Below are 24,635 nucleotides of genomic sequence, written 5' to 3'. Positions count from 1 at the left end.
GTTCTTCTAACCTCACTGGTATCCCAAACAATGCCTGGTAGTTCCTGAAAGAGTACTGCAAGCTGAAAGCGCCCCTCGAGAGGGTTCGGGAATTAATGAATGAAACACCGTTCGTTAAACGTTGCAATGGTCAGTTTCCATTGGCAGCCTGTCTATGTCCAGAGATTCTTAGCACCCTCTGCTGCGTTACAGTTCTGACCGCCGCCTTCGCCAGGTGCTCCGCAGCTCCTGGGAAATGCGTGCCATTGGTTAATTCAATGAGTCATTTGGGAAGTGGCGAAATGCTGCATCAGGGGGGCCAATTTCTGTTCTGGTTAGGGAGTGTCTTGTTGCAGCTTAGTGGTTCATCCTAATGTGGTTTTACCTGTATTAGTATAGCCCCACTTGCTATCGGCGTTTCTGCCAGTGTCAGGTGCCACTCCAAGCCTGGGGATGTAGTGTTCCGGGGGAGGCAAATTCGAGTTTTCCACCTTGAAAAAAAAAAGAACGCGAGGATTCGAACTTCTGACTGTGGCAACCGAACATCCAAGCTAGCTAAGTCAGATCACCCTGCGTGCTCTCAGGCCACTTTATGTCGGAGTACTCCACCCCAGAGAATCCTACATGCCTGAAACATACTTGAATTATCCGCGATATACGGGTTTTGCTGATCGCAAGGGGTGGCACTACATGGTCTTTCTCAATGTTTCTCATATCGCGGTTTCGGAGTCTGCCGTACGCATGCAGCCATAAACGCGGCTAGATACACGATATATTTTCGGCGAATTTGAACAGCACTTAAAAGCATTGTGGAAAAAAAAAGAAAATGAGGAATAGAAAAGTTTTTCGCGCTTACCGGAAATTCACGAGTCACGTATGGACAGAGGTACACCAAACAGCTTACGGTCGCGTCTGCTTGCCTCAGGCATCGAAGAAGTCTTTCCAAACGAGCCCGAACTGATACTGATGCGCAGCGAAGGCTGAGAGGTCAAGTGTGAGGAGGGTGCGTTGGCAAAAACTTTTGATCAAAGGTCAAACCCTCAGAGCGGCGAGACGGGCCGCCAGAACAATATGGTTCTGGTGGCCCGTCATATGGCATATGTGGCAATGCGGCATACCATATTACACGGTCTCCTAAGATCTGTCTTTAGAGTAACGGCGAAAGCCTACTCTTCCTCCTCTTATCATTCGACTCTTTCTCCTTGCCTCTTCTCTTTCTCTTCTTTCTTTTAGTCATTACTGCTCACTACTAAGCATTGTAATCAATTGTGGTCCTTACAAGTCGTCGTTAGATATGTTAGTCATATCATAGTCATTAGTAGTCATTACAAGTCATTACAAGTCATTTCAGTCATTATTTGTCATAACTGCTCACTACTTAACATTTTAGTCATTTGTAATCAATTGTGGCTATTACGAGCTGTCGTTAGACATGTTGGTCATATCATAGTCATCAGTAGTCAGTTCTAATCAATTTTAGTCGTTGCAATTCGTCATTGGGCATATTTATTTATTTATTTATTTATTTATTTATTTAAGATATTTTCAAGGCCCGATGGCATTGCAGAAAGGACTGGGTGAACATAACAAATTTGTGCAAGATACAAAGACGTATTCAGCGTAGCGTTTCATGAATGGTGGTTTTGAAGGTGTCGGTATCCAGGATGGCTGCGACGGTGGCGGGAAGGTGGTTCCAATCTTTGCTTGTGCTAGGGATGAATGCATTGCTGCACAGCTTAGTACGTGAAGACGGCACGCCAACTTTGAAACTGTGGTCACAGCGAGTTGATATGTATGACGGTTGGGTGATAAGCTGTTCCTTCAACAAAGGGTTGTGGTGGTAGATTTTATTAAAGCGAAAGGTGGAAACATTTACGACGGAAAAAAAGTTCTGGCAAGTTAAGTGTTGTTTTCATTGAGGTAACGCCAGCTTATCGGGAGTAGTTTTGATAAGATGAAACGCGCTGCACGATTTTGAATGGCTTCTATGCTGTTTATTAGTGTAATCTTAGCTGGTTACCAAATGGCGCATGCGTATTCTAGTTTGGAGAGAACCAATGTTTTGTAGATAGCTAGCTTCAGAGACGATGGTGCAGATGAGTTCAGACGCAAATAGCCCAACAAGTGATTGCCACTGCTTCATATAATGGCGACATGCCTGTGCCAGGAAAGGTTGCTAGTGATGTTTAGTTCAAGGTATTTGTACTATGAGACCACTGAAAGAGGACTACTATTGAGGAAATATGTATGCAGATTCATAGTATAAGTACGCTATGATACGCGCGTGCATTTAACTTTGCCTAAGTGAAGCTTCACAGACCACTTGAGACACTATAACAAAGCGTTATTAATGTTGTCCTGAACTTCACGAGAATCATTGAAGTCAGTCATTTTATGATATAGAGCGCAGTCTTCAGCAAAAAGCCTAATAGTTGAAAATTTCACACAGCAAGCAAGATCATTATTATAGATCAGAAAAAGTAGAGGACCTAGAGCCGACCCTTGCGGCATGCCTGGCGTTACCGCGAGGGGGGCAGACGAAGAATTGTCCGCGATTACGTATTGTGTTATATTAGCAAGAATGTTTTTAATCCAGTCTAGTAATAGCGGGTCAATGTTAAGAAAACTAAGCTTATGGATTAGGAGGTTATGGGACACGGTATCGAAGGCTTTAGCAAAATCGATAAAGATGCAATCGGTGTGAAATCCTAAGTCGGTGTTAGAAAAGAGGTCGTTAGTAAAGCTAGCTAGTTGCGTTTCGCAGGAGAACGATTTCCTAAACCCATGCTGACTGTTGTTACAAAAAAAGTTTTTCTCAAGAAAATCAATAAGGGGGAAATATATTATATGCTCTAGAATATTACAGGGAGTGCTGGTTTGCGATATGGGACGGTAGTTTTCGGGACAATGTGTGTTACCTGATTTGTGAACAGCAGCCACCTGCCTCGCCTTCTAGCCGCTCGGCAGTTATGAGCAGTGCAATAATTGTTGAAATATCTTAGAAAGAATAATGCATGAATACAGTTCAGCACATTTGAGTATTTTTGAAATAATTTCGTCTGAACCCGCAGAAGAAGGTATTTTCAAATTACCGATTAGTTTTCCTATGGCCACACAGTCTATGAGAATTGAATCCATTGGGGTATCGTAAACGTTAGTTGTAGGTGGCAAAAGCACAGGTGGAGTGTCATAAAAAAAAAGGAAGCTAAGACATAATTTAAAATTTTGCAACACTGGTCACTTTGAACAGGAGTGTTAAATTGGGACATTTGTATTGTGGCTAGTGTATTGCCACGAACGACATTGCAAGATTGACGTGGGTCGACATGTAGGTATGATGGTAGTCTAATGTTGAGAAATGTTTGCTTAGCTTGGGAAATGGCGCTAGAATATTCAACGTTGATGCGGTGACATTCGGACCAACGATTCGGCTTAGGTTTTTTTTTCGGAACGCGATAACCGTTTCATCTTGTTACGAAAACGGCGCAAGGCGGCCGGAAACCAAGGCGGCCGTAAACCAAGGCGACCGGGGATTATAGTGTACTTTCCGTTGGGGAACATAATTTTGAATTAGAAATAACAGTTTGCACGTATAAAGAGACCAGTTTTGTGGAAGTGTTCGTTGATCGAAATTTGGCATCATTTCATTCATAAAATGCTCCATTTCTTGCGTATTTGCGGGCGTATCAGCTTTGGAATAATCGCGAATTGTCTTAACAATTCTTGTGTAAGAAAAGTCTGTTTTTAAATGAAACTGCAGCAATGAATGGTCACTTATCCCAGGAAGATAAGTTAAGGAAGAAATTAGGTCAGGGGTAGTAGACAGCATTAGGTCAACTGTGTTAAAAGAGGTTGGAGTGACTGGGGTTTGTTTGTGGACCAGCTTTGTTAAGTTGAAGTCACAGCACAAATTGGTATTGGTCATTTATATATTGGTCACATATTTATATTGGTTAATGTTTATTGATAATTTTGAAGTCATTAGTAGTCATTACAAGTCATTTCAGTCATTATTAGTGATTACTGGTCATTACTAATCGTTTTTAGTCATTTCTAATTAGTAGTCATTAAAAGTTGTCGTTAAACATATTGGTCATTCCATAGTCACTACAAGTCATTATTAGTCATTGCTGTTCACTAGTAAGCATTTTTAGTCATTTGTAATCATATTTGTTCATTACAAGCTGTCGTTAGACATATTGGTCATTTCGTACTCATTAGTAGGCATTACAAATCACTGGATGAATGGATACAACTTTCTTGTACGTCCGGCAAGGTTCCCACGGGGGAACGTCAATGCCCTGCCTCAACGGTAGTCATTTTAGTAATTACTACTCATTATCAGAGATTGCTAGTCATTTTTAGTCAATTGTGGTCACTACAAGCCGTCTTTGACATATCGGTCATTTCGGAGTCACAAGTTCAAGCCTACTTTCACATGCAAAAATATTTAGCACAAAGTCCAGGCAGAGTTCCATTCATGAGCAGCTTTGGAGCACATCGCTTTGTATACTGCAGTTCTCCTAGCAATAAAACTGCCGTACTTGCTGGTACTTGAAATGTTCTCAAAGTAGAAACGCTTGCAGCCCTGCACAGGTACGCCCAGATATTCGCACTGGTTCTGATTTTGTCGAAGTGGACATGTATTTTCCACTACGCTTGAAGTTTTGAATGCAGATACAATGGCTTCACCAGAACGACATGCCCACATGCCACCGGTGGTACATGTATGCGCTCACTCTTCACTTGGTAGCACTAAACTTTAAGTGTTCCCTCGCGGTGTATATGCCAAACAAAAGGCAGGCCTGCACACTTTTTCATAGGTTTGCAGCTATGGAACATATAACAGCTCAGTTAAGCTACAATGTGAAAGATATTCCAAATTTTATGACTTATGGAAGTGGCATGTACATAAAGTATTCAACTAGAACACTGTCTCCAGATTATAAAAATAAACATAAGGGTAGCTAACAATAAAAATGCCTTGCGGAAACGGTTTTGAACAGGCTGTTCAGTGAAATGGCCACAGAATATTGTTACGATGCCAACACAATCCGAGAGCGACATTCTGCCTGGAGCAGACGATGAAGACAGGTCTTTCTGGTGCGCTGGCTGTATACGTTTACTTTTAAACTCCAAAGCTCAAATTCTTAACTACCTTGTTATTATTAGTATTATTTTTATGCACCTAATTTAACCACCCGATTCATGGCCAGTCCCCCACTGTGAGTATTTGCCACAGCCACTCAGGACAACAGCAACAACATACCGGAAACCACCTGCTTCTTGACCGATCCCCCTTAGTGGATATGCGCCAGTGCTTGGAAGACAAGACAAGGCTGTCCGCCATCTTGGTTGCTGTGTGTACCTCAGTGTAAATACAATGTAAATAGTCACGCCTCGTGTTGGTTTACGTAACATATTTGTGGTGTAGGTAGGGGTTGTTCCCTGTACCCATCTCGGAGCTCCGCAATGGTCGCTTCATCACGGTTACGACCATGTCACTTGGTGCCGGAACATCGTCTTCGCCACCTGCCCTTCCCGCGGCTCCTACCCACATAGATCTCCCTCCTGCTCGTGATCCTGGCGTGTTTTCCGGCTAGAATGGGGTATACGACCACAAATGGCTCAACCTTTACGAACGGATCAGTGCCAGCTACAGGTTGGAGCCGACCCTTTGCTCGCCAACGTGCTTTTTTTTTTACCTCGACTTTACGTGACGGCTTGAGGTGGTAGGCGAACAAAAGCGGTCGGGCTCAAGTGACTGACGAGCGTGTCATAGGCATGTGATAGAAGAGGAAGATGGAGGCAGAGTGTATCAGAAGAATAATCTATTAAGGCCGAGTGTTACGAATGAAAGTGAAGGCCAAGTACAAGGTATAAGGACGACAAAAAGAACAGCAGTATACAACCGGCAATGCTGACACGGGCAATGAACATTCCTATCACTTGAGCAGCACCCACTTTCGCAACACAACTTGAGCGGCTTTCGGCCATTCTTGCAATATTCCGTCGAGCTGGCCTAGAACTCAATTCATCGAAGTACTGCGCAGGACCGTCTTGTTGACGCTTCAAGTGTCCGACCAGACGCAGCAAAAGCACGCGCTGTCAGGAACTTCCCCGTTCCACGTTCTGTTCTGAGTGTTCGCAGTTTTGGGGCGCCGTGCTCCTATTTTCGCTGTTTCGTGAATGACTTTGCGACACTGGCACATCCACTCACTGACCTTCTCAAACAAGGCATCACGTTTTCTTGTGGTCCTCGACAAGCTGACGCCTTGTCCCAGCTAGTTGCCGCTCTAACTATTTCACCTATTATTGCACATTTTGACCCAGCTTCTCCCACCCGAGTGCGCACGGACAACAATGGACACGGCATCGGTGCAGTTTTGGCCAAAACGAACGAGGCATTGGTCGTGTTATTGCGTGCGCCAGTAGCCCCCTTTCAAAATCTGAACGCAACCGCGCTATTAGAGAACGAGAATGGCTTGCCCTTGTCTGGGCAGTTTCGAAATTCCGCCCTTACTTGTATGACCGACCTTTCAGTGTTTTCACTGACCACCACGCTCTGCTGGCCTTCCTCACTGAAGGACCCTACTGGACGACTTGGTTGTTGGGTGCGGCGCTGCCGGAGTACTCTTACTTAGTTACCTACAAGCCTAACCGCCAGCATCTGGACGCTGAGTGCTTCTCCCGCTACCCTGTTTACCAACTAGACGTATCATACATCGAGCCTAGCCCTTGCATCATGTCTATCTCTGAGTTTCTCCGGATTGGTGACGAACAACGTTGTGATGCTTCCTCGCGATCGCTCATTGACCGTCTCGAATCTACACCTAACGACGCTTTACTGCGCATGTTCTTTTTCTTGAATAGCACACTTTACCATAGTAACGTCCAGCCAGACGGCCCTGAGCAGCTTCTCGTTGTACCTAAACATCTTCGTTCCCTGGTCCTGCATGAGTTTCACGACGAACCAACTGCTCGTCACCTTGGCGTATCTCGCACGTACGACCGTGTCCGGCGCCGCTTCTTATGGCGCGATCTCGCCCTGTCTGTCCGACGTTACGTGACCTGGTGCGACAAACACCAAAGTTGGAAATGACCTGCCACTATCTCTGCTGGACTGCTTCAACCACTCTCCATCCCCACCAAACCATTCTTCCGTGTTGTTTTAGACCTTTTCAGCCGCTTTCCTCAGTCAAAGTCTGGCAACAAGTGGGTGGCCCTTGCTATAGATTATGCGACCAGGTATGCAGTCATTTGAGCGCTCCTCACCAGCATTTCTACTCACGTTGCCGATTTTCTTGCTCCACGATGTTAATATACACCACGGCACCCCTCGCCAATTGCTCACAGATCAAGGCCGCGCATATTCGACCCGCATATTCCACGATTTTTTGCGCTCCTCCTCAACGTAGCACAAGCTGACCACTTCCTACCATCCCTAAACAAATGGCCTCACCGAGTGCCTAAACCGAACCCTCACGGACATGATCTCAATGTATGCACTGTGACTATGACCAGGCGCTACCTTACGTCACCTTCGTCTACAGTTCTTCGCCTCATGGCACTACCAGTTATTCACCCTTTTATATGCTCTTTGGCCGTGAACCGACGTTACCACTAGACACCTTACTTCCGGCTGATACAGCGTTACCTAGCGAATATGCATTTGATGCCATCGCTCGTGCCGATCACGCGCGTCAGATCACCCGCACTAAGCTGTCGGCTTCGCAAGCGACCCAGAAGCGCCTTATGACATCCGGCATCACGACGTTCGTTTATCACCCGGTGCTTTAGTTCTTCTGAGGTGCCCGTTCCTTCGTGTTGCATTGTCAGAGAACGTGTTATCTCGGTACACGGGCCCTTACGGGATCGTCCACCAGGTCATGGACGTTACCTGCGAGATTGTTCCCGTCTCGTCGACTGTGACAGCTACAATCACTACCAGTGATATAGTTCACGTCAGCGGAAAGATAGCATACTGCCGTCCTTCTGAAATGTTATAGTTCACTGAAATGGCGCTCCTACAGCCGGGGCTAATGCTCCGAAGCTAACCAGACCGACATTCTGCCTGTAGCAGACGACGAAGAAGACGGTTCTGTCTCGTGTTCAGGCTCTCCACCATCTTTGTGGCTGCTGTGTACATCAGTGTAAATGCATTGGGAATACTCACGCCTCGTGTCATTTTATGTAACAATATGTAGGTTTCACATTAAGTAGACTAAGCATTTCAACTGAAATTAGCGACAGTCTATGTAATGACAATGTAAATTGCGTTCACTCGCCCTTCCTCTGCTAGAAATCTGATTACGTTAGTTTGTCACACTTGCCTCGACGCAACTCTGTATCTTGTGCATGTCATGGTTATCAAGTGGCACGTATATATATGTTAGACTTAACTTCAATAAAATAGCAGTTGAGAGTCAGCGCGGTGTCGTCGTTTTATTGCTTCTCTTGTCCTTGTCTTGGGTGCGCTGTTACAAACCTTACCATGAAGAAATATGATTGATTGTATTTCTTAAACGATTTGGAGGACATCTGTTAATGCAGATGAGTGAAGATGTCCCAATGTTTCTCCACATACTCTCCCACACTTCGAGCAGCGTCCACGGTGTTTCCCTTTCAGCAGGGGCCAGTGAACAGAATGAGAATGCTCAGTTGGCAATTACAATGGAGGAAGAAGTAAAGCCACTATGTGCTTAAATTAGTAACACGTTTTATGTCACCTGTCAACTGCTTACTACCATAAAAGACACCGAGCTAAGTTGACAAACATTAATCCGATTTTTCTGCATTGACTGACACACCGTCGCCTTGTAATCAAATTTTCTGCTACTACCCCCAGGCAGAGATCAATATAGGCAATTAATCATGCACAAATCAATTCCTCAACGACATGGCTAAAATTTCTGTACACATCGCCCATATTACATGAACTCTAATCAGCAAATGCTATGTAATTTTACCCATTACCATATTTAGTGAACTGACACCTAAATACCTAAATAGAGGTTCCTCTGTCTGACGTACGCTTGGAAAAGTTGTTGCACAAGCACCAAGAACAACGTATGCCCTGCTGCGCGAAGTGCACGAACAGCGAACAAACAGAAAAAAACCACCAGAGCACTTCTCAAACTCGGTGTGTGCACATGGCAAATGCATGAACTTGGCAGGCGGCCGACTTATGGTCACGAAGACTGAGCAGCGTGGAGACCGGCACCATTCACAAACTGCAAAAGAAAGGACTATCTGGAGCAGCAGCATATATTACGCCAAGAAGATTCACGAATGCAGTATCCACTAGCGAGCTACGCAGAATTTACGCGGTGTCCATTTGACAACTACGAAAAGCAATCAGAGCAATATATTGCTATTATTCGGAAGCACCAAAGAAAATTGAAGCCGGTATTCTCATATTGGGCACAAATCTCCTCTTAATGCCACGAAATACTAATCACGTGGGTTAAAAGAGGTCAAAACACAACCGAAGAAGCAAAATCACAAGCGAGAGACAGAGAGAGAGACAAGCGAGAACAGCATGGTGTGGTTCATGCAATATTCCATTTGTGCGCTGCAGCACAAGGCAATGAAACAGGACGGGCACGTCACCTCATCTCTTGCGCTACCGTACTCGTATTGAATCATTAACAAAGCGCCTGTTTGTCAATTCTCTTGTCTGAAACATTCTTGCTGAACGGGAGACTGAAATACCACATCACGGCTGCCTAGAGGATACAGGCCATGTCCGCAGACACAGCAGTTCGCATCACGTCTTCGCAACATGCAAAACTTGCTAGTTTCAAGCATGAGGGGCGATGCCTATGCCATGCACTCACAAGCAACGTTTCGTCTATCTAACTTTCGTCTTAATACTGCCTTTAGTGCCTCAATTACAACGTCACTGCAAACGTGCCTCAGATAGTTTAGCGACATGACAATGAGTTTGAAGAGCAAATTAGTGCCCTCCACTCGGCCCTAACGAATGAAAAACTCAGCTGCTCTCCAAATTAATATCACAAAAACAAATCCCTCTACACACAGTCCCAGGTAAGACCACAAAACACAATATTTGCATAACAAAGCACAGACAGCGCAACCGAAAACCGTCAGAAGCACAGGATTGCTCAAACGAGCGTAATTACTGCACGATGTACAACCCGGTTTTACACGGCAGCCTACGCCCCACGCTTGGTCCTGCGAGCGATTTGTCGCCACCTTGCGTAAGGTTGGATCGTGTTGAGTTGCTGAAGCGCCATGATGTGAGGATTTGGCATGCGCGTCATCCGTGTCGTTGCGCATTTCTGTTTATTAACTGGGAATTATCTCGCGCAGAGCCAGACGCCCCCCTCTCATCCGTTGTTCTTTGGCATGCTGGCTCGCTGGCTCAATATGCCACCCCGTCTCAAGCAACAGCGGTGAGCTGGGAGTTGCCACTTTGCATTTCGCAAGCTTTTTATTTTCCCCTTTCATTTCGAACGCCGTCAGTGCCGCATCATTATGGCTACAGCATGTTGAGAGACGACCGGCGCGTCTGAGCAGGCGCGATCACTCCGAGCTATGCACCCACGGGTGGCCAGCCCATACTGTTGAGTTTCAATAATACAACAGCGAACACCTTTCTGCCTGCGGCTATTTTTATGGTTGATCAGAGGTCTGTGGTCGGTCGTCGTACTATTGATCTGCAAGGAAGACGTCCGTTAGTTCGTTCGCTCTCTGGCCAACTATATTGCGCGCTCTCTCTCTCGTTCTTTCATTCATTCGGGCTATTTGCTTGTACTGACATTCATCGATACTAATATCTGTACATTGTTTTTCAAAAATTGTGCTGACAGTAGAATTCACCGCAACACTTTCTGCACAGCACCATTCCTAGTAACGGTTGTACCGATGTTTTCCTTCGGTGCCAGCGAAAGTGATGTTCGCTCACTAACTCGACACCTTTTCTTATGCGTAGTATAGAAAAAGCCTTATAAATACAGCGCGTAAGAATGCTTACGAAATGGAACAGGCGAAAATTAATAAGCAATTCGTAAAATACATCTGAATGCGTACGAACCTGTGAAAACAAAACGTGTAAGAAGTAAACACATATCAATTAGGTCAGGCAAAGCACTCAGTGTGTAGCCACTCTTTCAGTTGTGTTGCGTATCTTTCAGTAGCTACGTCGGATGGCAAGTAGTTTCGTTCAGCGATAGTGCGTGGTAGGAATGAATTTGCAAAACGACGAGAATGTTATTTCACATTTGCCCTGGTGGTCATGATAAAAATGGATTATTGCACGTGACTGCAAGAAATCATCAGAATAGAACGATTCATGATTAGGTTTATAAAAAAGCGAAAGCTATTGAAGTAGACCAGGCCCTGTCAGAATCCTCAGTAAAATTCAGCCCGGTCTACTGACTGGCAGCGCCCCTACGAAGTCTATGTGGAGCCGTTGTCCACGTCACAAAAAACGGCTTCAATGTGCGCGCACCCGGGTATTATTTCCTCGTTCCCTCCTTTGGTGTCAAGTTCATTTGCAACCCTTCATCGCTTCTGACGTGAGGTCAGCACCACAACAGGCTTTTTCTCTCCTAGCCTAACTCGTGCTAATGCCGATCCAATACAGCAGGAATAGGCGTGACGAGTGCCGCTTGATAAACGAAGAACTTTCTCGCCAAGATATTAGCTGGTGGAATCTTCGTACGCTAACTAAAACAGATATTAACACTGTTATGAAGACGTTTTCAAAATCTAGTCCCTCCTCGTTTTTAAGTTATCCTGCTTGCGACGTTTAATATGTCGAGCTTGGCTAAAATCTGCTTGAAACGTTGAATCCAGTAATACGACGTTTTGAATACTTCGTGCGGTACCTGGATGGATGGATGGATGGATGGATGGATGGATGGATGGATGGATGGATGGATGGATGGATGGATGGATGGATGGATGGATGGATGGATGGATGGATGGATGGATGGATGGATGGATGGACGGACGGATGGATGGATGGATGGATGGATGGATGGATGGATGAATGGACGGATGGATGGATGGATGGATAAACGGGCGGACGGACGGACATACGGATAGATAGATAGATAGCTAGATAGATAGATAGATAGATAGATAGATAGATAAATAGATAGATAGATAGATAGATAGATAGATAGATAGATAGATAGATAGATAGATAGATAGATAGATAGATAGATAGATAGATAGATAGATAGATAGATAGATAGATAGATAGATAGATAGATAGATAGATAGATAGATAGATAGTCTAAATATGGCTGAACTAGGCAAATAATGCTATTTTCATTAAAACAATCCTAAACATTCAGTACAGTGATGAACTCTGTACATTCATGATCGTAAGGTGTTTCACTTAGCGCAATACAATCATGAAGAATATTAAACGCTCGATTCGAAGTAGTTAAAACCAACACGCGCCATCAAGCTATTCTCCACATTCATTTGCATTATAAATTTTCTATTAGTTATGAGGCGAAATCCTTTGTTACCGAAGTGGAATCGTTCTATTTCATCTTTAGTTGCACCGTATCGTTCACCGGCTCAGATCAAGCACGTGTGCTTATGTGGCGGAGGCTCTTGTTATTATTTCCGGTGTTCTCGCTGCTTTTTTTTTTCTTTTTCGTACTATAACGTCTGCCATCACATATAAATAAAAGAAAAGCAGCCTTGTTAAAAAAACGTTTGAACAAATAAATGAAAGAAAATTTCGAAGGCAGATCAATGTGAAAATTGTGAGGAGGTCGTGGAATCGAATGTGGCTACAGCAGAAATACACCCACAAACATCCTGCGTGTTTCGGTATTCCGACCTAAGAGGTGCACATGTATAAAGCGGCAACGAGTTTTTCAACGTATTTCTCACGGTTTGCCGCTGCAGCTAGAGCATCGGCCACTCCTCGTCGCAACCCGCATCTGTGTGTCACAGCGCGTCTCCTTATAAGTGGGTAATATTCTGCACTTTGAATATGGTCAGCCGTTGACGTATCGCGCCCATTTTGCGCATTTTGCAAATAATCGAAAACGGCTTTAGAAGCAAAGATATTTTCATGAGTTTTCTTTTTTCTAGCCGCCTCATACATGCCCTAGACACACAGCGCGCTCGGTTACTTTTCGACAGCAGTCATTATCGGCCATTGCCTGCATGTAACCATTTAGACATGAATAGCCCTTGAGACAATTCAGCGTGCCCGTGTAGTGGCCATTTCTTTTTGGTTACACTATGGTTCTATAGTCAAGTCGAAGGCGCACTATACCTTTCACTACGTTTTGAAAAAGTGGCCAAAATCAGTCTAGTAATAAAGGGTTCCGATGACTTCAACTTGAGCATTTCATGGTGCATGGTTAGAGGAGCCTTTTGAATCAGTTCATGTTTCTAAATAAGTTGTTCCAAATATAAAAATTTCATTCTTTGTTAAAGTGGCGTAGTTAGACCCTATTTATCCTTCATTTCCCGTTACAGAGAGCTTTCTTGGCAATCTGGAGGAGGAAATTACTTTATTTTGTCAAATCTGAAAAAATCAACATTGTCTACTGAACTAGCATTGTTGTATATACATATTGTAGCATGTTCTGATTACCAACAAGAGTGTTGTATATTCAAACTAAATGTGTTTTTCTTAAACAGGCCCGTTTAGGTATATGCTTAGAAGTCCCTTCTGATTACCGACTGATTTCTTGGGAACATAGTTTATTGCTTGATAAAGTGCCACGGTTACATGTAAGTTTTCGAATATGTTATCGTCAACGAGTTGTTAGCTGCAAACGTAAAAAATTAGAGGGTCTCTTAAAATGTCTCCTAAGACGTGAACGGCGAAACTCTACTATTCCTCCTCTTATGATTCGCATCTTTCTCTTTGCCTCTTCTCTTCTCTTCTTGGTTTTAGTCATTACTGCTCACTCCTAAGCATTTTTAGTAACTTGTAATCAATGTGATCATTACAAGGCGTCGTTAGATATATTGCTCATATCATAGTCATCAGTAGTCATTAAAAGTCATTTCAGTCATTATTAGTCATTACTGGTCACTACTAAGCATTTTTAGTCATTTCTAATGAATCGTGGTCATTACAATTCGTCGTCAGACATATTCGTCATTTCGTAGTCAGTAGTAGTCTTGCAAGTAATTTCAGTCGTTATTAATCATTACTGGTTATTACTAAGCATATTTAGTCATTTGTAATCAATTGTAGCCGTTACAAGTTGTCGTTAGACCTATTTGGCATTGCATAGTCATTACTAGTTATTACAAGTCGTTTCAGTCATTATTAGTCATGCTCACTAGTAAGCATTATTGGTCATATGTAATAGATTGTGGTCCTTACAAGCCGTCGTTAGACACATTGGTCATTTCGTAGTCGTTACAATTCACTTAACGTTACACCATGATAGGTGTAACGTTAAGGGATAAGAAAAGAGCAGATTGGGTGAGCGAACAAACGCGAGTTAATGATATCTTAGTTGAAATCAAGAAAAAGAAATTGGCATGGGCAGGACGCGTAATGAGGAGGGAAGATAACTGACGGTCATTATGAGTTACGGAATGGATTCCAAGGGAAGGGAAGCGTAGCAGAGGGCGGCAGAAAGTTAGGTGGGCGGTTGAGATTAAGAAGTTCGCAGGGACAAAATGGCCACAATTATCACATGACCGGGGTAGCTGGAGAAATATGGGAGAGGCCTTTGCCCTGCAGTGGCCGTAACCTGGCTGATGATGATAATGATGACTATTCATTTCAAGTCAATAGAAGTCATTTTAGTCATTACTACTCATTACTAGACATTTGTAGTCATTTGTAATCATTTAGGATCAGTACAAGTCGTGGTCACACATATTGGTCAATTCGGAGTCATTAGTAGTAATTACAAGTCATTAGTAGTCATTATTAGATATCAGTAGTCATTATTAACATCTAACAATCTCTATCATAACTTTCTCATTCACTAACTGACACTATCAATCCCTTTTCATTTTTTATACCATATTTAATCAGTCTTCATATGGCGTGATGACGCGTCGTTGGACACTCCGGCGGTCAGGTCTGCTGACAGAAACGTCACCATGAGCCTAGAAAGGCTTTCGCCTTAAAAGAAGGACAACCATTCCACTCTGTGAAGATGGAATGACAGCGATAGCTGACGAAAGGGAAAGCTCTGAAACCAAAAGCAAAGTGCTTTCGCTGTCATACCATCTTCAAAGAGTTGCTCGGGCTCGCGATTGTCCTTTCCGTTCGGCGTCGTAGGAACGTTGTTCGTCGGTGGTGGTTTCGCACCGGTACCGTTTACATCCTCATTGCTGTTCCCTCCCGCGCTCCTCGTACGCATATTGTTCTACGGGTGACCGCCCCATCGATAACGCAGCAGTTTTAGCACCGGTCCCTCTCCTGCTTATATACTGCGATAACCGTGATGTCACGCATTCTTTCGCGGCGAGCATTCTCATCTGTTGCGCATTTTGACATCTGTGCCGCCGCACTGCACCGGCATGGGTTTGTTAGAAATTGCTAGGTCCGTTTCCGGTGCCGGTCACCGGTGAAACTGCAGAAGGTAAGTCACATGCAGCCTTCGCTGCAAAAAATTATGATGAACGCTTCTGATGGCGATGGTCGGCGTTATTGCACTGAGCTCTGATGCAATGCAGAGACACAGCGCATTTCCCATTATTTCACTTCTGTGTTGCTGACTTCTTCAATTTTCCGTTACCGACACCTTGTTTTCTTCCTGTACCGGAAACATCCTCACTCAATGCACGCTCAGGCCCCATTCTCCTCACTTCACTTCTTTTTTCACATTTCGATGCTTTTGATAGCGGTTCCTTAACCTCTCTGTGCCATATTCCTTTAGTTTCCTGTTGCCAATTCTCTCACATTTTGGCTTTTGTTCTGCTTGTCTATCAGGCCTCTATCGAGTGGCACATACCCCATCTGGTGTATTGGCCAAGTATATTTGGCTCATTAGTGTTACATGGCTAGTTTCTCATACCCAGTAGGCCAAATTGTCTAATGCACCCATCAACAAATCCCCTTGCTTAAATCGGCATGGTAATCCTTGCCCATTTTAGTCGGTTCTTAATACAGACTGCCATGTTGTTCACGTGGAGAAGTGATTGTTTGCTGAAGCGGCGCCGTTCGACGTAGTTTTGCGCTTGCTTTTCATGACCGACGGGTTTGTTGCAAATTTAAGAAAGGCATTGCCCATTTTAATGTAATAAGCAGATGACAACAGCCACCTGTCCATGGTCACAAAATAGGTAAACACCTCACTCCATTCCTTGCATCAAAGGCCTCTTATTTTTACCTAAAAGGAAAAAGGGCTGTACATTTATGTGGGGTAGCTCATTATGTTCATGTTCAAGTTAAATGTTTTCATCACCACGTAATGAAAGAAAGGTCTCCTATAAGCTCATAATAATTTTTGCAAAAATCAGTAGAGCAACGTAAGTGAAAATTCACGTATGGGGCCCCGTCGAGGCTGTTTCATGTCAAAGCCGAAACGCGCGTTGCCCATTTATGTTTGTCGACTGTGAACAATGTCGCGCAGAGCTAAACGCCGCCCTCTCTTCCGTTGTTCCTTGGCGCAATGGCTCGCTTGCTCGATATGCCACTCCATCTCAAGCAACAGTGCTGAGCGGCGTTTTACCACTGTGCATTTCGCAGGCTTTTCAGTTTCCTCTTCCATTTCTAACGTCGTCAGTGTCGCACCATTGTGGTTACGGCGTGTTGAGAGACGATCGGCGCGTCTGAGCAGGTGCGATCACACCAAGCTATGCAGCCAAGCGTGGCAAGCCCATACCGCTGAGTTTCAGAAATACCTCAGCGCATAGCTTTCTGCCTCCGGCTGTTTTTATGGTTGATCAGGGGTCTGCGGTCGGTCGTCGTACTGTTGATCGAAAAGGAAGGCGTTCGGTGGCTCGTTCGCTTTCTCGCCAACTATATTGCACTCGCTCTATTTCGTTCTTTCGTTCGCGCGTTCATTAGGGCTATTCGCTTGTACTGACATCCATCGAAAGTCATGTCTGTGCATTGCTTTTGTACACATTGTGCTCACAGTAGAATTCACCGCAACAGTTTCCGCAAAGCACCGTCCCTATAGTAACGTCGGTAGCGATGTTTTCCGTCTGTGCGATCGAAAGTGATGTTAGCTTTTGAACTCGAGGCCTTTATTTATGCGTAATAAAAAAAAATCCTAACTACAGCTCATAAGAATGCTTGCTAAATGAAACAGGAGAAAAAGTAACATGCCATCGGTAAAATACATACCAGTGTGTAAGACACTGTGAAAACAAAACCCGCAAGAAGTAGACACAAATCAATCAAGTCAGGCACTGTGCTAAATGTGTATGAGCTCTTTCAGTTGTGTTGCGTATCCTTCAGCAGCTACGTGCGATGGCAAGTGGTTCCGTTCGATGATACTGCGTGGTAGGAATGAATTTGCAAAACGACGAGAATTACATATTGGTCGTTTCACATTTGCAATGGTGGGCGTGACAAAAAAACGATTATTGCACGGTACTGAAATAAATCGTCAGACTAAATTGAATGATGATAAAGTTTAAAAAAAGCAAAATCTATTGAAGTAGACGAGGCGCTGTCAGAATCATCATTAAATATCAGTACAGAATACTGACTGCCAGCGCCCCTCCGAAGTCGATCTGGAGCCGTTGTCCGCGTCACAAAGAGAGCTCCAACGTTCGCGCCCCCACGTACCGTATCCTCATGGCCTGTTGCGGTGTCCGGTTCATTTGCAATCCTTCGTCGCTTCTGACGTGAGGTCATGCAGTGCGAATACAGCAGCAATTACGCGACTAATGCCGCTTAGTAAACGAAGTATTCTCCCGCCAAGAATGCCGCTGTCGAAAACCTGGTACGCTAACTGAACAAATACGGACAATCTTATTAAAACATTTCCAAAACGTATCCACCCATCGTTTTTAAGTTATCCTGCTTGCTACGTTTTTATTACGTCGAGTTTGGTAGAAAATCTATTTGAGATGTTGAATCCAGTTGCACGACGTTTTGAGGACTTCGTGTGCTTCCCACACAGACAGACAGACAGACAGACCGGGAAATAGATAGATAGATAGATAGATAGATAGATAGATAGATAGATAGATAGATAGATAGATAGATAGATAGATAGATAGATAGATAGATAGATAGATAGATAGATAGATAGATAGATAGATAGATAGATAGATAGATAGATAGATAGATAGATAGATAGATAGATAGATAGATAGATAGATAGATAGATAGATAGATAGATAGATAGATAGATAGATAGATAGATAGATAGATAGATAGATAGATAGATAGATAGATAGATAGATAGATAGATAGATAGATAGATAGATAGATAGATAGATAGATAGATAGATAGATAGATAGATAGATAGATAGATAGATAGATAGATAGATAGATAGATAGATAGATAGATAGATAGATAGATAGATAGATAGATAGATAGATAGATAGATAGATAGATAGATAGATAGATAGATAGATAGATAGATAGATAGATAGATAGATGGTCTAAAACGACTGAAGTAAGCAAAGAATGCTATTGGCATTAAACACCTTTTAAGCATTTAGTAAAGCAATGAGCGGGTGGACGTTCATGATCGTATTGCTCTTAATGTTACAATTACAGCAGTACAATCAAACAATCTTAAACATTCAATTCAAAGTAGTCGCAACGAACACGCACCATTAAGATATTCTCCGCATTGTTTGCTTTAGATATTTTCTATTAGTTATGAGGCGAAATCCTTCGTTAGCAAGGCCGAATCTTTCTATTCCACCTTAGTTGCACAGTATCGTTCACCGGCTTAGTTCTAGTACGTGTGCTCGGGTGACATTGCTCTGGTTAATATTTCCGGTGTTCTCGCTGCTTTTTTCTGTTTTGCTTCTACAACCTTTACCATCACAGATAAAAAAAGAAAATCTGCCTTTTTTACATCAAGTTTGAAGTCATAAATGTTAGAAAATTGCTAATGTACATCTATGTGAAAGATAGGTGGATGCCGTGGAATGAAGTGCGCCTACAGCTGGAATACACCCACAAACATCCTGCGTGCTTTGGCATTCCGACCTAAAGGTGCACATGTATAAAGCGGCAGCGCGTTTTTCAGCGTATTTCTCACGGGAAGCCGCTTCAGCAAGAGCTTCGGCCACTCATCGTCTCAACTCGCATCTGTGTATCACAGCACGTCTCCTTATAAGTGGGTAATATTCTGCGCTTTCAATATGCTCAGCCGTTGATGTGTCGCGTCCCTTTTGGGTATTATACAAATTACCAGAAACGGCTTTAGAAGCAAATATATTTTCATGAATTTTCTTTTTTCTAGCCGCATCACACATGCCCTAGGCACACAGTGCGCTCGGCTACTTTTCGACAACAGTCTTTATTGGCCATTGCCTGCATGTAACCATTCAGACATGAATAGCCCTGGAGACGATTCAGCATGCCCGTGTAGTGTCCATTATCTTTTTCGTTAAACTACGGTTCTATTGTCAAGTCGAAGGAGCACTATAACTTTCACTACGTTTTGAAAAAGTGGCCAAAATCGGTCTAGCAACAAAGGGTTCCGATGACTTCAACTTGAGCATTTCATGGTGCATGGTTAGAGGAGGCTTTTCAATCAGTTCATGTTTCCAAATAAGTTGTTCCAAACATAAAAATTCCATTCGTTAAAGTGGCATAGTTCGACCATAGTTATCCTTCATTTCACGCTACAGAGAGCTTTCTTGGGAATCTGGAGGAGGAAATACCTGTACTTCCTCAAACCTGAAAAAATCAACATTGTCTACTCATCTGGCATTGTTGGATATACATATTGTAGCAAGTGGTGATTACCAACAAGACTGTTGTATATTCAAACTAAATGTGTTTTTCTTAAACAGGCCCGTTTGGGTATATGCTTAGAAGTCACTTCTGGTTACCGACTGATTTCTTGGGAGCATAGTTTATTGCTTGATAAAGTGCCACGGTTACATGTACGTTTTCGAATACGTTATCGTCAACGAATTGTTAGCTGCAAACGTAAAAAGTTACAGGGTCTCTTAAGATCTCTCCTAAAACGTGAACGGCGAAACCCTACACTTCCTTCTCTTATGATTCGCCTCTTTCTCTTTGCCTCTTCACTTTGCCTCTTCTATTTCTCTTCTTGGTTTTAGTCATTACTTCTCACTTCTAAGCATTTTTAGTAATTTGTAATCAATGTGATCATTACAAGCCATCGCTAGACATATTGCTCATATCGTAGTCATCAGTAGTCATAAAAAGCCATTTCAGTCATTGTTAGTGATTAATGGTCATACTGAGCATATTTAGTCATTTTTAGTGAATCGTAGTCATTACAATTCGTCGTCAGACATATTCATCATTTCGTAGTCAATAGTAGTCTTGCAACTCATTTCAGTCGTTATTAATAATTACTGGGTATTACTAAGCATATTTAGTCATTTCTAATCAAATGTAGTCGTTACAAGTTGTCGTTAGACGTATTTGTCATTCTTTGTCATTACTAGTTATTACAAGTCGTTTCAATCATTATTACCCATGCTCACTAGTAAGCATATTTGGTCATATGTGATATATTGTGGCCCTTACAAGCTGTCGTTAGACACATTGGTCCTTTCGTAGTCGTTAGTATTCATTTCAAGTCAATAATAGTCATTTTAGTCATTACTACTCATTACTAGACATCTATAGTCATTTGTAATTATTTAGGGTCAGTACAAACCGTCGTCAGATATATTGGTCATTTCAGAGTCATTAGTAGTATTTACAAGTCATTAGCAGTCATTATTAGTCCTTAGTAGTCATAATTAACCTCTAACAATCGCTATTATAACGTTATCATTCACTAACTGTAACTATGAATCATTTTCATTCTTTAATCTGTTTTTAATCTGTCTTCATATGGCGTGATGACGCTTCGGCGGACACTCCAGCGGTCAGGTCTGCTGACAGAAACTTCACCATGAGCCTAGAAAGGCTTTCGCGTTAAAAAAAGGACAACCATTCCACTCTGTTTAGAAGGAATGACAGCGAAAGCTGACGACAGTGAAAGCTCTGAAACAAAAAGCAAAGTGTTTTCGCTGTCATACCGTCTTCACAGAGTGGAATGGTTGTCCGGACTCACGATTGTCGTTTTCATTCTGCATCGCAGGAACGTTGTTCGTCGGTGGTCGTTTCGCGCCCGTTCCGTCTGAATTCTCGTTTCTGTTTCCTCCGGTGCTCCTCGTACACATATTATTCTTAGGGTGTCCCAACTATACGTGTCCGCCCCATGGATAACGCAGCTGTTGTAGCACCGGTACCTCTCCTGCTTATGTACTGCGATAACATTGAAGTCACGCTTTCTTTCGCGGCGAGCATTCTAATCTGTTGCGCATTTTTACATCTGCGCCGCCGCATTGCACCGGCATGGGTTTGTTAGAAATCGATAAGTCCGTTTCCGGTGCCGGTCACCGGAGAAACTGCAGAACGTTAGTGACATACAGCCTTCGCTGTAAAAAACTATGATGAACGCTTCTCATGGCGATGGTCGGTGTTATTGCACTGAGCTCTGATGCAATGCAGAGACACAGCTCATTTCCCATTAATTCACTTCTTTGTTGCTGACTTCTTCAATTTTCCGTTACCGACACCTTCTTTTCTTCCTGTAGTGGAAACATCCTCACTCAATGCACGCTCAGGCCCCATTCTTCTCACTTCACTTCTTTTTTCACATTTAGATGCTTTTGATAGCGGTTCTTTAACCTCTCTGTGCCATATTCCTTCAGTTTTCTGTTGCCAATTCTCTCAGATTTTGGCTTTTGTTCTGTTTGTCTATCACGCCTCCTATCGAGTGGCACATACCCAATCTGGTGTATTGGCCAAGAATATTTGGCTCATTAGTGTTACATGGCTAGCTTCTCATACCCAGTGGGCCAAGTTGTCTAATGCACCTCTCAACAAAGTCCCTTGCTTAAATCGGCATGGTAATCCTTGCCCATTTTAGTCAGTTCTTAATACAGACTGCCGTGTTGTTGACGTGGAGAAGGGATTGTTTGCTGAAGCGGCGCCGTTCGACGTAGTTTTGCGCTTGATTTTCATGGCCGACGGGTTTGTTGCAAATTTAAGAAAAACATTGCCCTTTGAAATGTCATAAGCGAATGACCACAGCCACGTTTCCATGGTCACAAAATAGGTGAACACCTCACTGCGTTTCTTGAATCAAAGGCCTCTTATTTTTACCTAAAAGGAAAAAGGGCTTGTAATGGAGTGTTTGAACAGTTCAGTTGGCAGCGTCTGTTCGTAATCGAGAAAGAAGGTCACGCAGAACAGGAACAGCTGGTTGCCCGAACGGCTCACGCTCGTGCTAAGCACTGGCGATCCGGCTGGCCCACTGGTTCCACTGCAGGCACGGAACAGACAATCTGGCTGTCCTTGTCCTTGTGCTCTTCTTCTTCATTACAATTACCCCCGGTGCAAAAGCGGAGCCATCCTCACGACTTATGACGTGGAGACGAGCGGGTCATAGAATTGTTTCAGGCGGTGAACGTGAACAACACCCCGTCCACGGCGGCCCTTGTAGGATGTCGGTGTAAGCGGCTCTATGACATAGTTGACCGGAGAGGTGCGTTCGACGATGCGGTATGGTCCATCATACTGCGAGAGAAGTTTTGTCGAAAGTCCAGGCGTGGTAGCAGGCACGTACAGCAAGACAAGTGTGCCGGGAGCGAAGTTCGGATTCGTAGCGTCCCCATCACGATTGGCTTTTCGCCGTTGTTGGTCGGCGGAGTTGAACTTTCGGGCTAATTGACGGCATTCCTCGGCGTATCGGGCGACGGCTGAAACGGGAGCACACTCTGACGCGTCTGGTGTATAAGGCGAAACCGTATCGATGGTATGGGAAGGATCGCGACCGTAGAGAAGAAAGTATGGAGAAAATCCTGTAGTACTTTGTGTAGCCGTATTATATGCGTACGTGACAAATGGGAGGATGATGTCCCAGTTTGTATGCTCCGATTAAACGTACATGGCGAGCATATCACCTAGGGTGCGATTGAAACGCTTCGTAAGCCCGTTAGTTTGAGATTGGTACGCCGTGGTGGTCCGGTGAACTATGCGGCATTGAGCAAGCAGTGCCTCAACCACCTGCGACAAAAACACACGGCCTCTATCACTCAGCAGCTCCCGAGGTGGGCCATGACGAAGAATGAAACGATGGAGCAGAAAGGATGCAACGTCACTGGCGGTCGCTGCAGGTAGAGCAGCGGTTTCAGCATAGCGTGTAAGGTGATCAACTGCGACAATAATCCGTCGTTTGTCAGCGGGTGCTAGCGGTAGCGGCCCGTACTGGCCAATTCCCACACGGTCGAAGGCACGAGCAGGGCACGGAAGCGGCTGTAATAAACCGTGGGCTGGATGAGGCGGAGATTTGCGGCGTTGGCATTGCCGGCACGAGCGGTGAAACTTTCGGACAAAAGTAAACATTCCTCGCCAGTAGTAACACTGCCGCAGGCGGTCATACGTCTTCAACATGCCTGCGTGTGCACATTGTGGGCTATACATTTATGTGCGGTAGCTCATTATGTTCATGTTGCATCACGGAGTTCGACATCATCTAGCTGGTGTTGAACTGTGCTTCAAGTTATATGTTTTCACCACCACGTAATGATAGAAAGGTCTCCTATAAGCTCGTAACATTTTTTTGCGAAAATCATTAGAAGAACGTCAGTAAATATTAACGTATGGGGCCCCGTCGACCCTGTTTCATGTCGACCCTGATTCATGTCGAGCACAGTCAGATGCCGCCCTCTCTTCCGCTGTTCTTTGGTGCCCTGGCTCGCTTGCTCGATATGCCACTCCGTCTCAAGCAACAGCGTCGACCTGGATTTTACCACTGTGCATTTCGCAAGCTTTTCATTTTTCCCTTTCATTTCTAACGTCATCAGTGCCGCACCATTTCGGTTACGGCGTGTTGAGAGACGATCGGCGCGTCTGAGCAGGCGCGATACCACCAAGCTATGCAGCCAAGCGGAGCGAGCTCATACCGTTGAGCTTGAGGAATACTACAGCGCTTATTTTCCTGCCTCCGGCTGTTTTTGTGATTGATCAGAGGTCTGCGGTCGGTCGTCGTACTGCTGATCGAAAAGGAAGGCCTTCGTTGGTTCGTTCGCTCTCTCACCAACTATACTGCCCTCACTCTCTCTCGTTTTTTCGTTCGTGAGTTCGTTCAAGCTATTCGCTTGTACTGACATTCATCGAAAGTCATTTCTGTACATTGCTTTTGTATACATTGTACTCACAGTAGAAATTACCGCAACAATTTCCGCAGAGCACCGTTCCTAGTAACGGCTGTAGCGATGTTTTGCTTCTGTGCCATCGAAAGTGATGTTAGCTTTTGAACTCGAGGTCTTTATTTATGCGTAATAAAAGAAATCCTACTAACTACATCTCATAAGAATGCTTACAAAATGGAACAGGAGAAAAATTAACATGCCATCAGTAAAATACACACCAGTGTGTAAGAAACTGTGAAAACAGAATGCACAAGAAGTAAACACAAATCAGTCAAGTCAGGCACTGCGCTCAATGTGTAGCAGCTCTTTCACTTGTGTTGCGTATCCTTCAGCAGCTACGTGCGATGG

Source organism: Dermacentor andersoni, chromosome 8 (assembly GCF_023375885.2).
Source record: "Dermacentor andersoni chromosome 8, qqDerAnde1_hic_scaffold, whole genome shotgun sequence".
Classification (NCBI taxonomy): domain Eukaryota; kingdom Metazoa; phylum Arthropoda; class Arachnida; order Ixodida; family Ixodidae; genus Dermacentor; species Dermacentor andersoni.
The sequence above is the reverse complement of the archived record's forward strand: the minus strand, read 5'-3'. Positions refer to the sequence as shown.